Genomic DNA, 14023 nt, shown 5'->3' with positions numbered 1-14023 from the left:
GGGCTTTAGAAAACACTGATTTCACATTTTTCTGACACTTTACAGACCAAACAACTGATCGATTAATTGAGAAAATAATCAACAGATGAGGCAACGATGAAAATACTCGTTGGTTGCAGTGCTTCTTTGGGCGATGGAAAATAAAAAACGTGCGAGTAGAATAGTCAAGCTTAACTGAGCCATACCATGCCTGTCATTTGTCCTCCCTGCCTGGTAAATGTCCACATCTTTCAAACGTCACGCCCAAATTGACATCACCGGGGTTATTTTCTCAGACCTCAGAAAGCTCCCTTTATAGCAACAGAAGATAACATACCGCTGTTTTCACAGTGAGTAGTCCTCCCTGTGACAAGTAAACTGATCCTCATGTGCACAATCGGTGGAGTTAAGTATCTGTTACTCAGCTCGCCGCATGTAGGATTGAAAGGTAGAACTGAAAAGCTCTCTTTCATGAAGGCTGGCAGCTGAATTCAGCAGTTACAATGGATTCTAATGCTACACAGTCTTTGCAACAACGTGGTTTTTTTAGACATATGAAAACATCCATAGAAACTTCAAAAACCTGTGGCAAAATCAATGTCTCCACCATTTATCTGGATGTTCAATATGATCCAAACACACCTCTGCTTCACCAATAAACCAATAAATGCAGAAGGAGTGTGTTTGCTGTTACAGAAACTAAAAGTCTATGGAACATACTGAAGATACAGATCAATTAAAAAGCTCACTATGGCAGATTAAGCTACAGAAGTGTTGATATTCAAAAAGGCAGATTTTCAGTGTTGTATTCTTTTAATGATAATTGGAAATTTATCTGCACCATCATCACTTTATCTGACTTGGGGACACATTATATATAATATCTTGCACTACTCAGCACCATTTGTCTCTAATGCTTTCTAGCCCCGTTGTGCAGCCCTGCTCTTCTGTTACCTGGCTTTACCCTGAGGGCTATAATAAGTACATTAACGCTAATAATGGGTTATTGATCATGATAAAATCAACTAGTTTTACGCTAACGCCAGCATCTGTCCTGCTGAGCAAGAGGGTTGGTCGGAAAAAGTCCCCTTAATTCCTCTGCGCGGGAGAGGCCCAGAGCATCAGTTTGTGTCTGAATGATGAATGGCCGGCGTGGAGAAAAGACCGGGAACCTCTGCAGTCGGCTTGAGAGCGGCGGGTGCGAGCAAAGGCCACCACGCTACCCAGGCTGTGATTAAAATGAGCCATGTATGGTTAAGCAGATAGGCGTGCCCCCGTGACCGAGCCCCGCTAAGGAGAATTAGCCAGGTGGAGGTGATTACCAGGTAAGATGTATTTTCAGTCTGCTGTTGACCCTCGAGGAAAAGTTCAAAGGTTGTTCCGGGAAAGAGACAAGGACGGAGTAAACATCGCACATCTAGGATACAGGAGGCCTAAAGAGGTGTGTCATGTTCATAATCTGATTACAATAAAAGGTGTTGCTAAGTAGGACTTATTGACAGAAATAATGCAACTGCATGTCAGTGGACTTGTTTTTAAAAAGGGCTGGGAAACTCTGGGACGCTTGCTAAGGCTGTTCAGCTCCTCTACTGTCTTCTATTCACATGTTGAGATGATCTTCATAATAACAACGTGAATGGAAAGCTTTTAATTTGCTCCTGGATAAAAAGTGTACCATGGTTTTGAATGACGACCTGCGAGAAGGAGCTTCTCTCCTGCCTGTCTGCTCTGACAAATTTGTGGAATAAGTATGTAATTTCAAAAAACCCAGCCACAGACCACAACACTTCTAATAAATTCAGTGAATAGGCAGATTTTTATATTTCATTATTGTCGGGGGGAACAAAAATCGAGGGAAATGAAACTCCAGGAGAACAGCAGGCAGAGGGGAGATAAATGAAAAGAGTTGGAAAGCACGGGCGGCATATTTCATCAGTTACCAGAATCAGATTATTATACACCATATATAATATATCATTTATAGTACTTTATCAGTGTGTTTTCATGCTGATTTACTCGTGCTTGAGCTCGGAAAAAATGGAACAGACGGCAAAACTATCTCTGCAGTTGGCTGTGGAGCTCTGCACCGCGGTGTGCTCTGTGTGATTAACACAGGCGCCAAATGGAAGCGGGCAGCAGCGGCACGGGGTGCTTCGGCATCCTGTGTGTCCCCAACATAGGATTTGCAGGGGTTCATTGGCAGAATTATAATATAGTATTCAGAAGTTTGCATACAGTAAGTGTGTAAACTTGTGTCTTCCTTACCTTAAAGCTGTTTTTATTTACAGAGGGTGTAGGTCGTCTTCCATGGAGGCCGACGTATCCCAGAACGGACAAAGCAGCACAAGTTTCAGGTCCCCCCAAAAAAACCTGAACACAGAAATCGTGAGGAACTAAGAATTCAGTACTTCATAGTTCTCAGTGTTTTCACATGTTTTCGGAATCTATGTTCTAACACGTATGAAGTGTTTCCTTTACACCAACTTTAAGTTAGCTAGGTTGTTTGTTTACTTTATATGACATGGGACATATTGTAAACATGTACAGTATCCTGTATGAAGGAACAACATGGCAAACTCATCACTAACAAACTTGCACAATATACATTTTGGCGTTGATATTGCGGTGATGATATACCACTGGTTCCCACCCAGGATCAGGTTGCGAGATGAAAATATCTCGCAAGACAACCAGGCAAGAAGATGAGAAGAAACATTCTGCTACACAGTTTTCTAACTAAAATCTTTGTTTTTTTGTGGTAAATATTGTATGGTTTAACCTCTTCAAACCAATAACAAAATCTAGGGAAATAGCCTGTGAATGACAAAAATCATTCATTGAATTGCTCACAAATCATAGACATGCATGTGATAAGAGGTCTCAAGCAGATACTGGCCTGTTATGAATTTATGGATTCATGTCACACTGTGAAACTTTCCAAGGTTGAGAGGTCTCAATCCCCAAGACCATTTTGAAAAAGTCTGGGTGGTGAGAGTGGAGAGGTAATGGTCTCTCCTCTCTCAACGACTATCATCAGCGTACACTTACAATGCCCTTCTACCTCAATCCAAACTGTTTTTACAAAGGGCAGCTCAAAAGGCGTCGATGTGTGCAGCAGAGCGCAGCTCGAAGACAGGACGTGTGCTGAAAACATCTATGAAATAAAAACTAAAAAACAACATAAAAGCTGCCTGTGGTCTGATGAGGAAGAGACCAGAAAAATTAAACTGTCCTGGCCTATTTTCAACCTGGTTCAAAAACACAATGACTGGACAGGAAATTGACAATGTAATAGCATATTTGGAGCATATTTGGGGCAATTTGTCACTTTCTGACAGCATGCGCTGTCCTTATGAATTGCACTACTCCCTATACAAAAAGCTTCGAATTGAACTGACAAGAATGAATTTTGCTTGACCAGGCTGGAAAATGAAAGCAGCAGAAAACAGCGTGAAATGTTTTCATCTGGGAGCGTCACACAGCTGAAACTCAAGCATTTCCTCTTTTATTCAGACAGGAAAGGAAAATCACGGTACAATTAGGTGAATTATACACAAACCTGAATCCCTCCCTAACATGCATGCATTTCCACACCACTTCCATGTGTGCAGCGTGGAAAGGTGTGGCGGGGTTAACAATTGTGCAGTGGCTAGGGGAAGGGTGAACAGATGACCTCGGAACAATGTCATGTCATGAACACTCCCTAAATAAAGATTCAGAGTTGATTTTGGGTTCCATAAATATTTATAATAAGGTGCACAAAATTTTGAGTGGTTACCAAGAAACATATGAGGAAGGAGTTTTTCCCTGATAGCTCCTAATGGAGAGTTTTACAGTAGATAATGATGAGTTACTAGAGAATCGCTGGGTAATGATTAGTTCATTCAGCATACTGACACTTCCCTTTTAATTAATGCTGAACCACCTGGTGAACAGCACAAACCTAATAACTCATTAATTACTAAGTAAGGTCCTCTTTAATTCATCATTATCTTGCAATTACTTACTCTTTTTGTGTCCCCTAAAGTAAAGTGACACATACTACTAAGTAGTTACTAAGTAGTCTCTCATTACCTTCTGACAACTTTTTGTTTCCCCTAAAGTGACAAATATTACTGAGTATTTACTGAGTAGTCACACACCTTATGATTGATTACCCTTTTTGTGTCCCCTCAATTAAAGTTACACATAATACTGAGTAGTTACTAAGTTCCCACTAATTACCTTATGACTGTTTACTCTTTTTGTGGGTTGATAAAAAGAGCAATTAACATTAAAGTAACTAGTAATTAATGAGTTACTAGTTTTGTGCCATTCATCAACAGGAACCATTCATAAAGAAAGTGGTCAGTATGATCGATTCACGAATGTTTATAAACTTATTATCTAATGATTCATTAATATGGGATCTCCCAGTTTGTTCTATAGTAACTCATCATTATCTACGTTCCTCCTTGGTCCTCCATTAAGAATTATTAGGGAAGTACTCATTAATTATCAAGTAGTTCTTGATTTGTTCCTCACTCTTTTCTTCACTAACTAGTCACTAGCAACTCTATAAAATGTGATTAAGAGAGCAGTTGGTTTGTCATTAGTTGCCTATTTGTCCCCTGGTGAGTTCTCACAATTCTGTGTACCTTATTGTACAGTGTTACCTATAATAACTGAATTATAGCATTTGTTGCAACATACTTATAATAGCAGCAGCACAGTGTCTGCTGACTGTAGTATTTGAGATTGTGCTGATATTGCAGCTACATGGAGAGTATCTGATCTTTCCCCTGCTGTTTTCTACTGCTATTAGAAAACAAGGACTCATTTTGTATTGTGGTTTGGCAATTGACAGAATCCTGGCTGCAGCTGAGCCGAGTCCTCGCACCACGTCTGCTTTAGTCAGCACTGCCTCCAGAGCACGTCTCCTAGTCACGCACCAACAACCCCTGACTGAAGCGACTGGTAAATAAAGAGGCGCAGCTCGTTGTCTTGTCTCCCCCTGCTAAACATGGAAATACACAAACCCCTGATTGCACAAGAGGGAGAAAATAGTAGGAGGGCAAATTAAAAGACTTGGCAGTCGGTTTCTGCCAAACCGGCGGTAGAATGTTTTTGCTTGCCTGGACACATTCCTCAGGCGTCCCACCCTATTATTATTAGAGGAGTGTGTAAATGTGCGTGTGTGTGAGGCTCCGTGTGTGTGTGTGTGTGTGTGTGTGTGTGTGTGTGTGTGTGTGTGTGTGTGTGTGTGTGTGTGTGTGTGGTGTGCAAAGCATGCCGAATATGTTGAGCAACAGCGTCTCTTGGACTTGATAACCCACTGTACTTAAGTTGTGTCCTTCAGCTGTCATGCTTGACTTGGTATATTAGAAAATACATCATTAGACATGTGGTGATGATTTCGAGAGGGGCAGTAATTCCACAAAATTGTAAAATGATTAGAACTTGGCTGTCCAAGCTCTTGCCTGGAGAACAGTTTTCCAGAGGAACAGAAGATGAACTGCTACCAGAACGAAAACCCCTCAGATGACGGACATAAATTATTGAAGGTTACTTGTAGGGTTTCGCAGCAATCAGTGCCGGGCTTCAAAGTGTTCATTCTACCCATAAATATTTATAAAAGAGGGATTTGGGGAATCAAAGCCAACCAATCTTGAATGATGGGTTAGATAAATACATTATTTAATCTGAGTGTTTTACGATTAAATCCAAGAAGAAAAGAAGAAAATCTTGTTTTGTGATTTATTGATTTCTATTCTGCTTTTGTAATTGTTTTATTTTATTATTCTATTTTAATCTAATATAACATCCATTAAATAAACTTGAGAAAACTCTTTTCTGTACATTAAAGGAACAGGGGAATATGTTTATTCACTGTCTTGCTGAGGGTTAGATCATAATGACTGACTGTTAAAGGTGTAATATGCAACATTTTCCTAAATAAAAACAATGTTCAGACTAGGCTGTATCTGCAGAGATCCTGCCTTCTGCCTGTATTTGCTTATTTTCTCATTATTTTACTGTGCTCAGGATGCTTTACCAACCCAAAACATCTGTATTTACCATCCAGGAAATGAAACTCAACAATCAGCTACATACCCCACTGATTCTACCTTTAAATGCGAAGCTACAGCCAAGAGATGGTCAGCTTAGCTTAGCATAAGCCGAGTTCCACCGCAGGAACTTTCCCCATGGAGGTTCTTATTGAGGGTTGGATGACAAGGTTGATACCGCTCTTATGATTGACTTGTTAAATATGAAGCTGCAGCCAGGAGATTAGCTTAGCATAAACCACTTTTCCACCACAGGAACTTCCCCAAGAGACTAGGAGTGTGTTTCCACCACAGGGTCTATATTTTACCCCCAAAAAGTCCCTGTTGTGGAGGCAGTACTTTACCAAAGAACAGGAACAAGGCTGAACCCTGCAAGCATTCATCTCAGCCACCAATTTTAAAAAGCAGCCACAAACCAACTTGTTTCACTGTAACATGGAGTTACAGAGGAAAGATTAAGGCAGATGGACTGACGACTTAGTCAAGGCATTAATGAGAAATTATTATGGCTAAATATCTATCGCTATAATAATATCAGATTTGCCATATTATGTCAAAGCATTAATTTCGGATTCTGAGGCAAAATGCTCTATAAAATCCAGAGAATGTTTGCAAAGTTTTTTGATGAACTTTTGTTGTTGTAACAGTGTTGTCAGTTTTCATTTTTGTTCACTACAATAATTCTTACCCTCAGGTGGGCGTAAACTACAGGTTATATTAAATTCCTTTTAAAATACAAAAAGTGAAATTATCAGTTGTCATATCAAGCCAACAGAAGCAACTAATTATCGGTTATCGGCATCAGCTGAGAAAAATTCATGTTGTGCCAGTTATCCAGTGGGAATTAGAAATATCGCACAAATAATGATGCATGTATTTCACTTTAGATGACATCATCATCATTGTATGGTTACAAGAAAAAATGACTTGTAAAAACAGCCATTGCTTTTCCACACATCAGTGGAAGTTTTAGCTTCTTAGCATCTGTTAGATCTTGAAAGACTGGGAAAATGTAGACAACAACAGGCTAAAGGAACCTTTTAGTTCCTTGAACAGTACTTCCTGGCACAGGTACTTTGAGTGGAAATGCCATAAAGACTGGAAGCAGGTTAAAAAAATCTGTGTACCAACATCACTAACACTCACTAAATAATACATTATATTGTGTTTGTTTAATGCATACAGAAGTGTATGGAATTTTTTAATAAAAAGCATTAAAGTTTTAAGGCTTCATTGCAACAGACAGACTGTGACAGAGAGCCTATGCTTTGCTGAGGCAGAACCGATGTTTACCACATTAAACCATGTCTATGCAGAATAGGCTACAGTCAGAAATCAATTTCACCCCCCTGGAATCTGCATTCATCTAATTCCAGCTAATATTGACTGGGCTTCAGGTATTTGAATCTGTTTTAATAGAAGCAGTGTGACCTTGGACCCAAATAAAGCACATTATTCAGTAGGGAAAATCAGAAAGTGAGAACGTGTGTGCGAGAGCGTGAACACAGAGGCAGACAAACACACACACACACCGTGTAAAAACACCTCCCGCCTCCTGCACTGCATCCCCAGCAGAGACAGAGACCACACAGCTCGCTGTGCCATCACTCCTCTGCCTCCGCTGTGTATTTACCGCTCAGAGACAAATGCTCTCCTGGCACTGGAGCGCTTTAATGAGCCTTGGGGGGTCTGCAGGAAGCACATTTATCAGCACAGTTTTATTTCAATTCTCCGCCATCTCACAATGTCACACACATGCACACACAAAGAGACAGAGAGGCACAAAAACACTGTCTAATGGAATATTCCATTACGAGGCAGGGCAGACGGCACAGAAGGTACACAGGGAACTAAAATCATCACAGTTTGCTACAAGTGAAGCTAAATGTAGAATGACAGCAAGGAAGTTGTGGCACTGCGTGCATAAATGGCTAAAAACCGAGATTAGTATGTTTCTGAAAAGGGCAGGGATTTGAAGGCTAGCACTGCGTGCACTGCATATCAGATGAGAGAGGGAGGGGATCCAACGCACCAGGAAAATAGAGGGAGCAAACAATGAATGGATAATTATTTCCTGATCAATATTGTAATGGGACAAGCTCTGGAATGCCAAATCCTCAGCTCATTGGAACTGAGAAGAGAAATCCCAGCGGAATTACAAATGTCAAGGAGAGCTTCATTTATTGATTCCCACACATTTCACATAGCCTGAGGGTTTGTCTACATTACCTGCAATGCTAATGTCCTCAAATCCTGTCGATATGTCAGGTTAGTACAACAGATTTGGTCGTGTACATTTTGTTTCATTATTTAGTGTCACTGCTCATGTTAGACCTTGTCCATGTGGGAGGGACTGTCATTTTTCCCAGGCCAATCAAAACCAACGCCTGTATGCTCCACGCCAGCGTCATTTTCAGACGACAAAGAACTGCTGCAGTAATCGGTTAACATTTTTCAAATCTGCAGAGTTATTTCTGTAAGTTAACTTACAACAACCTCAATGGCACCAATCTCATCCACCATGTCATGTCCATTCTTAAGTTGGTCTGACTGGCTTGACTGTGTGTCCAGCCCGGGACAACGTGAGACCTATCTGAGTCGCTAAAAAAATAGTTTTCAAACAATGCTCCTTGCCACTGGGTCAGAAAATGAATTCACTATTAACTCTTCCCATTGAGATTCTCTTTTCTCTGATAGAAAGTACTTATTATCACTTTAGGTCCAATGATACAGTGATTTAACAGAATCAAGAACAAAATCTGCAAATACATGAACCTAAAAACAAAAAAGCGGGGATGAAAACTCTCAGATTTATGCTGGCAATCTGAACAAGGCCTAAATCAGTTTTTGGAATGTGACATATGATGACGGAAAGGCATCAGAGCTGGGGTTGGAGCTATTGGAAGTCGGCTATCGGCGATAGGTTGATGGATTGGCAATGGATTTTTCTGCAGAGCGAGTGGCGTTGCTCAGCCACACACTCTCATTCAACAGCACAGTACACACCCACTCAGCCAGACAAGGAGTTCACTAAGCGTGAGAGTAAAACAGCCTGTAGATTGGACACAACAAACATGAATAGCATACACAGGTAGCTTACGTTATGTCGCAAACCTGCCGCTCGCAGCTGAGGAGGAGGGCGGGATGAAGGGAGTGAACGTATCTGTCTATAAAATGTCATAAAATAGCAAAAAATGACTAACACAATATCCCCTGCTCAAGGTGACGTTTCCAAATTGCTTGAATTGTTTGACCAAAACCCAAAGATATTTAATCTATGAACCACATGAAAGCAGTAAATCTTCACATTTGAAAAGCAAGTTTTTGGATTTTTTTGCCCAATAAACGACTTCACAATTGTTGCTAATTAGCCGATTATTCAAATTGAATCATTTGATCCTGTCAACACGTCTAAGAAGATAATGTTTTACAAAGAGCCTGATGCCATCCTGCATGTGTGTCCGTGAGTCTGTGTCTACACTGCTGCATGTCTCGGTTAAGGGTTGTGTCCAGAGTTGACAGATGAGGCCACAGCTGCCCATTAAGGAGCCACTTACTGTAAGTTCCCCTCTGACTAATCCATCCCATCAGCCATCATACCTACATTTAGACCAGCGGCCGACGTCCAAACGTGCATGAAAACACACACATACGCACACAGCCATGCAACACAATTCATCAGATCAATTAATTAGTCCTTGAACAGTCATTTATCCCCGGTCTTAATCAGCCATCAATCCCTGCCTGTAGTATAAGCACATGTGTAATTCCTCTGGTGTGTGTGTGTGTGTGTGTGTGTGTGTGTGTGTGTGTGTGTGTGTGTGTGTGTGTGTGTGTGTGTGTGTGACCTAAGCCTCGGCCACAGCCATTTCATTAGGTGGATCAATTAACCTTAACATTTGTTCCAGTTTGCCACTGGGGGGAAATACCTGACACAAATGGAGAGAAAAGACGACTCCAGGCTGAAATCTCCTCTATCCGAGTTGACAGCTCCAACATGAACATATGGCATCTTGTTCTCTTTGAGCATAATGCTGTTAGTTTAAACTGAAGTGACTGGCAGACTGTGCATGGCAATGAGATTATGTATGAAGTAATTAAGATCGCAGAGACAATGGTTTATCTTCATTCAGATTACCTGTCCTGTGTGGTTTCTCACAGTGGGAGGTTTGGCTCGAAGATGGCCACCGTTTCACCTCTATTATCTAATCGAGCTAATCAATTCAGCATCAGTGATCTCTGTGTGTCCTGCGTAAACCAATTTGGACTTTATCTGGTTCAGTTTTAATGTAACTGTCAGTGTCGAACCATATCAAAGGCTGAATCAAAGCTTGACGGTTTCAGTTGATCTGCCATTACCCCTCTTTGCCCACCGGTCAGGGTTATTTCATAACACTTTTGTTTCTTTTTTCATACTCACACACAGATTTATAACTACTTATTAATACCAAAGGTTAAAAAATGTTGTTACCCTTTTTGTTTTATGATAAACTGAAACTTAAATGATTGTGGATTCTATGAAGATGCCCTAGAAGAACAACAGACATGACTTTTTTCTTTTTTTTTTCAGATGATCCAGTAGCTTTGTAATTGGTTTGTTTGGCTTAAGAAATTGGATTGTCTCAACCCACACTCCCTCCTTCAGTTTTATTTAAAAAAAATCAAAGCAAGGTAGTCTGTATCAATAATTGGCTAGCTTAAGTTTTGCTAAGATTAGCTAGCTAGTTATCTAGTGTTTCTGTGTGACAAAACGAGCCCAACTGCCAGTAGAAGCGGCGTCGGCGGGCAGAGAACATAGGCATGTTGTATTTGTGTGGCCGTGTGGCCGTGTGTGTGTGATGTGTGCCAGGTTTGTGCAGGTACATGCTTATCTGGAGTCAGTTTGGTAGGATTTAGGTATAAAATATTTCATTTCAGATACAGAGGTGTATTTATAGATATCAATAATGTAATTTGCATGAGCAATAGGTCCATCCAAACAGCAGACAGAGAGACATCATCCCACAGCAACATTTCAAAAGTAGAACAATACTGTGGGATAATGCAAACCTGGCAACCCTGCCATTTATGTTATTTTTACAGCAAAAGGAGAAAGTTGTCCGAGCTATCAAGTTTGCTCAGTTGTCAGTAGATCACAGATCAAAAAGGAGCAAGGTCAATTGTTCTATAAAACAGTGAAAAATGACCATTATCATTTCACAAATTCCAAATCAAATTTGGAGATACGTGGTTTTAAATGGACGGCAACAATATTACAGGTTATGGAAAGTTATTTTAGCACTTCATGCTATTTTTCCTGAAGAATTTCCTTTGAGTATTATTGAAAACAAAGGCGTAACAAATCCTGCAGAGTGACCTCTGCCAGAAGAGGCTGTCAGGTTGTTATATAATTGCTCCTCTTGGTCGATTGCCGTCTTTTAAGTGCATTCTGTAGATGCGTAGGTGTGAGAATAATAGCATGCTGGTTCTTGCTGGTTGAATTATATCTGTCTATGAAAGCCACCTGTGTTAACTCCCTTCGTGTTAAAATTAGGCTGAAATGCAAACGTCTATGCGGGGCTTGGCAGAGAAGGGTGTTATGGGTGACCATAGGTCACAGAGGCTTATAGAGAGGAAGACATACTTTATTAATTCCTCTTGGGGGGGAATTCAGTTTTTTTCACACCATTGTTAATTTTAAACACGTTTGGTTGAAATACACACATGCACAGACATTCAGGCTGTGTAGCAGCAAGAATTTAGAGATCTGATACATATCAAAATACAGGGATATTGATTTAATATGTTGAATGAATTTACTTTTAATGCAATAAGAACAGTGAAGCTAGATAACAACAATTCTATCTGACAGTCAGGCATTTAAACACAACACAAAATGAAACACTGCCATGAATCTTTGTATGCATCATGGTATCCCAAGACTGTTTTTGAGAATCAATACAGTATGACAAAATGTAATATTGCAATACTCAAATGTATTAATACTTTCTTACACCCATAATAGCCTACCTGCCAACATTTATGTTTCAAAACACAGGAGTATTTTCTGAGCTGCACACCTCAGCTATTTCAGAGGTTCACCAGACCAACCAGCTTGTGCTTGGCATTACTATTCTAATTTCAACTGAGGCTGCAAAATATTAAACTGAAGACACAGCATCCTGAACTGGACCTGTGTCACACAAAAACACAAATTCTATGTATCTGTGTATGAGGATTATTCATAATATTGTTTGTGGGCCATGCAAATTATGGAAGTTTCCAGGGAGGATCAACAAAATGGTAGGGCAGCAGAAGATGGCCATGAAATATGGGAGAAACCCAGGACTGGCAGGTTTGCCTAATAGACATGCACACACATAGATACGCAGTTAGTAAGAGAGGTGATGACACATTTAGTGGCACTCTGAGAAGTTAGAAGTTTGGTGTCTTGCTCAAAGGCAACTCGGCAGTGACCAGGAGGTGAGCTGCACTTCTCCATCCTGCAAGTCTACATTCCATGCTGTTGTCCATGTTGGACTTGAACCCTTGAAGCCCCACTGCATGCATTGGAAGCCATGTTCCCAAATCTCAACAACACATCATGCAGACCTAGATGTCAAACAAGCCGACTAGTTGAGGCTACGGCCAAATGTGGCTCAAATAAAAGAAAAAAAAGCTCTTCTGCTACGTGATTTTGGATTCAACGTGTTACAAACACAGATACTGCGTGAAAAGTGCCTAACAGTTGTCGTAGCTGTAACTTCCAAAGGAAAACAGCTAATATGCACATTTCACTATTTGTTTATTTATCACAAGTCATTTCACCATCACAATATTTAACAATGTTATCACACATCACAGATTTCTGCATATTGTGCAGTCCTCAAAGATCAAAATCATTAGACAGGCTACAGGCTTCCATCTCTCAGCCGATCTGACAACTGTAACAGTATAAGTTTAGTGTTTACAACAGTCACACAAATGTGTCAACCAAGTATCTGTGTATTCTCACCACTTGTTGTTAATGAACTGACACTCAGTTTGGCAGCAGTTTCCTGGCGCAGCAGGCTGAGCTCCCGCCAAACAGCCTTTGGAGAGTGTTATTGCTGACCGCCAGCTGGATTAGAGGGTTAACCAATTAGCAGTAAGAGGATGGGTCAGAGTACTGAGTCAATCCCAATCTGTAGCCAAGCCGGCTGAGCAGCCGCTAATCCGCACAACCTCCAACACTAGTGGCCGCAAAGGTCACTGAGAGGGAGGAAAGACAGAGGGGCGAATGAAGAGCTGTGTTTGAGTTGTGTTTTTGATTATCAAATTGTTTTCAGAGTGTCCCTGCAATTAAAGTTCACACTGGCAGAAATTAATGCTACCTATATGAGGACCAAATAACCAACAAACCCACTATTTATCAAATTAAAGGCTCTGAAATTTGAAGATTTTGTTGTTTTTAAAGCAATTCAAATTATGTACAGAGCAAAAAAGAAACAAGAATTACCTGGAAGTATTCAGGTACAGTATCCAGTACTACCAATTTGGGTTATACTGTTTTGTCTTTGTTGTTATTTTGATTGTTGAATGGATGCACAATTGCTACATATTGCTCCTTTGACTCTACACCACAATATAAACAGGAAGATGAATAATGAGGAAGAACTAGAGGACAAACAAACAAATGAACGATATGAATGTTTTTATTCAGCTATGTTTCATAGAGTGGACCCTCCCCGAGGAAAGCAAAGACTAAATCAAACTCATTACCTGCATACATCAAAGATAAAAGACTGATTAAGCAACTGGAGTTTCATTTCATTTCATTTTTCATTTTAAAGTATTGCGTCTCCTTTTGAGGCAGAGGACATTAGGCGCAGAACAAATGAAAGGGACAGATGAATGCTAAAAACACAACAAAGCTATCAACATTTGTTTTGTTCGCCACGTTCTCTGCACCAGCAGCCGAGCCGTTATCGCACTTCAAAAACAAAGCATTCCTGACTATAGGGTTCATGCGCATGCAT

Source organism: Lutjanus erythropterus, chromosome 15 (genome assembly GCF_056507025.1).
Source record: "Lutjanus erythropterus isolate fLutEry1 chromosome 15, fLutEry1.hap2, whole genome shotgun sequence".
Lineage (NCBI taxonomy): Eukaryota > Metazoa > Chordata > Actinopteri > Lutjaniformes > Lutjanidae > Lutjanus > Lutjanus erythropterus.
This window is presented reverse-complemented; position numbering follows the sequence as displayed.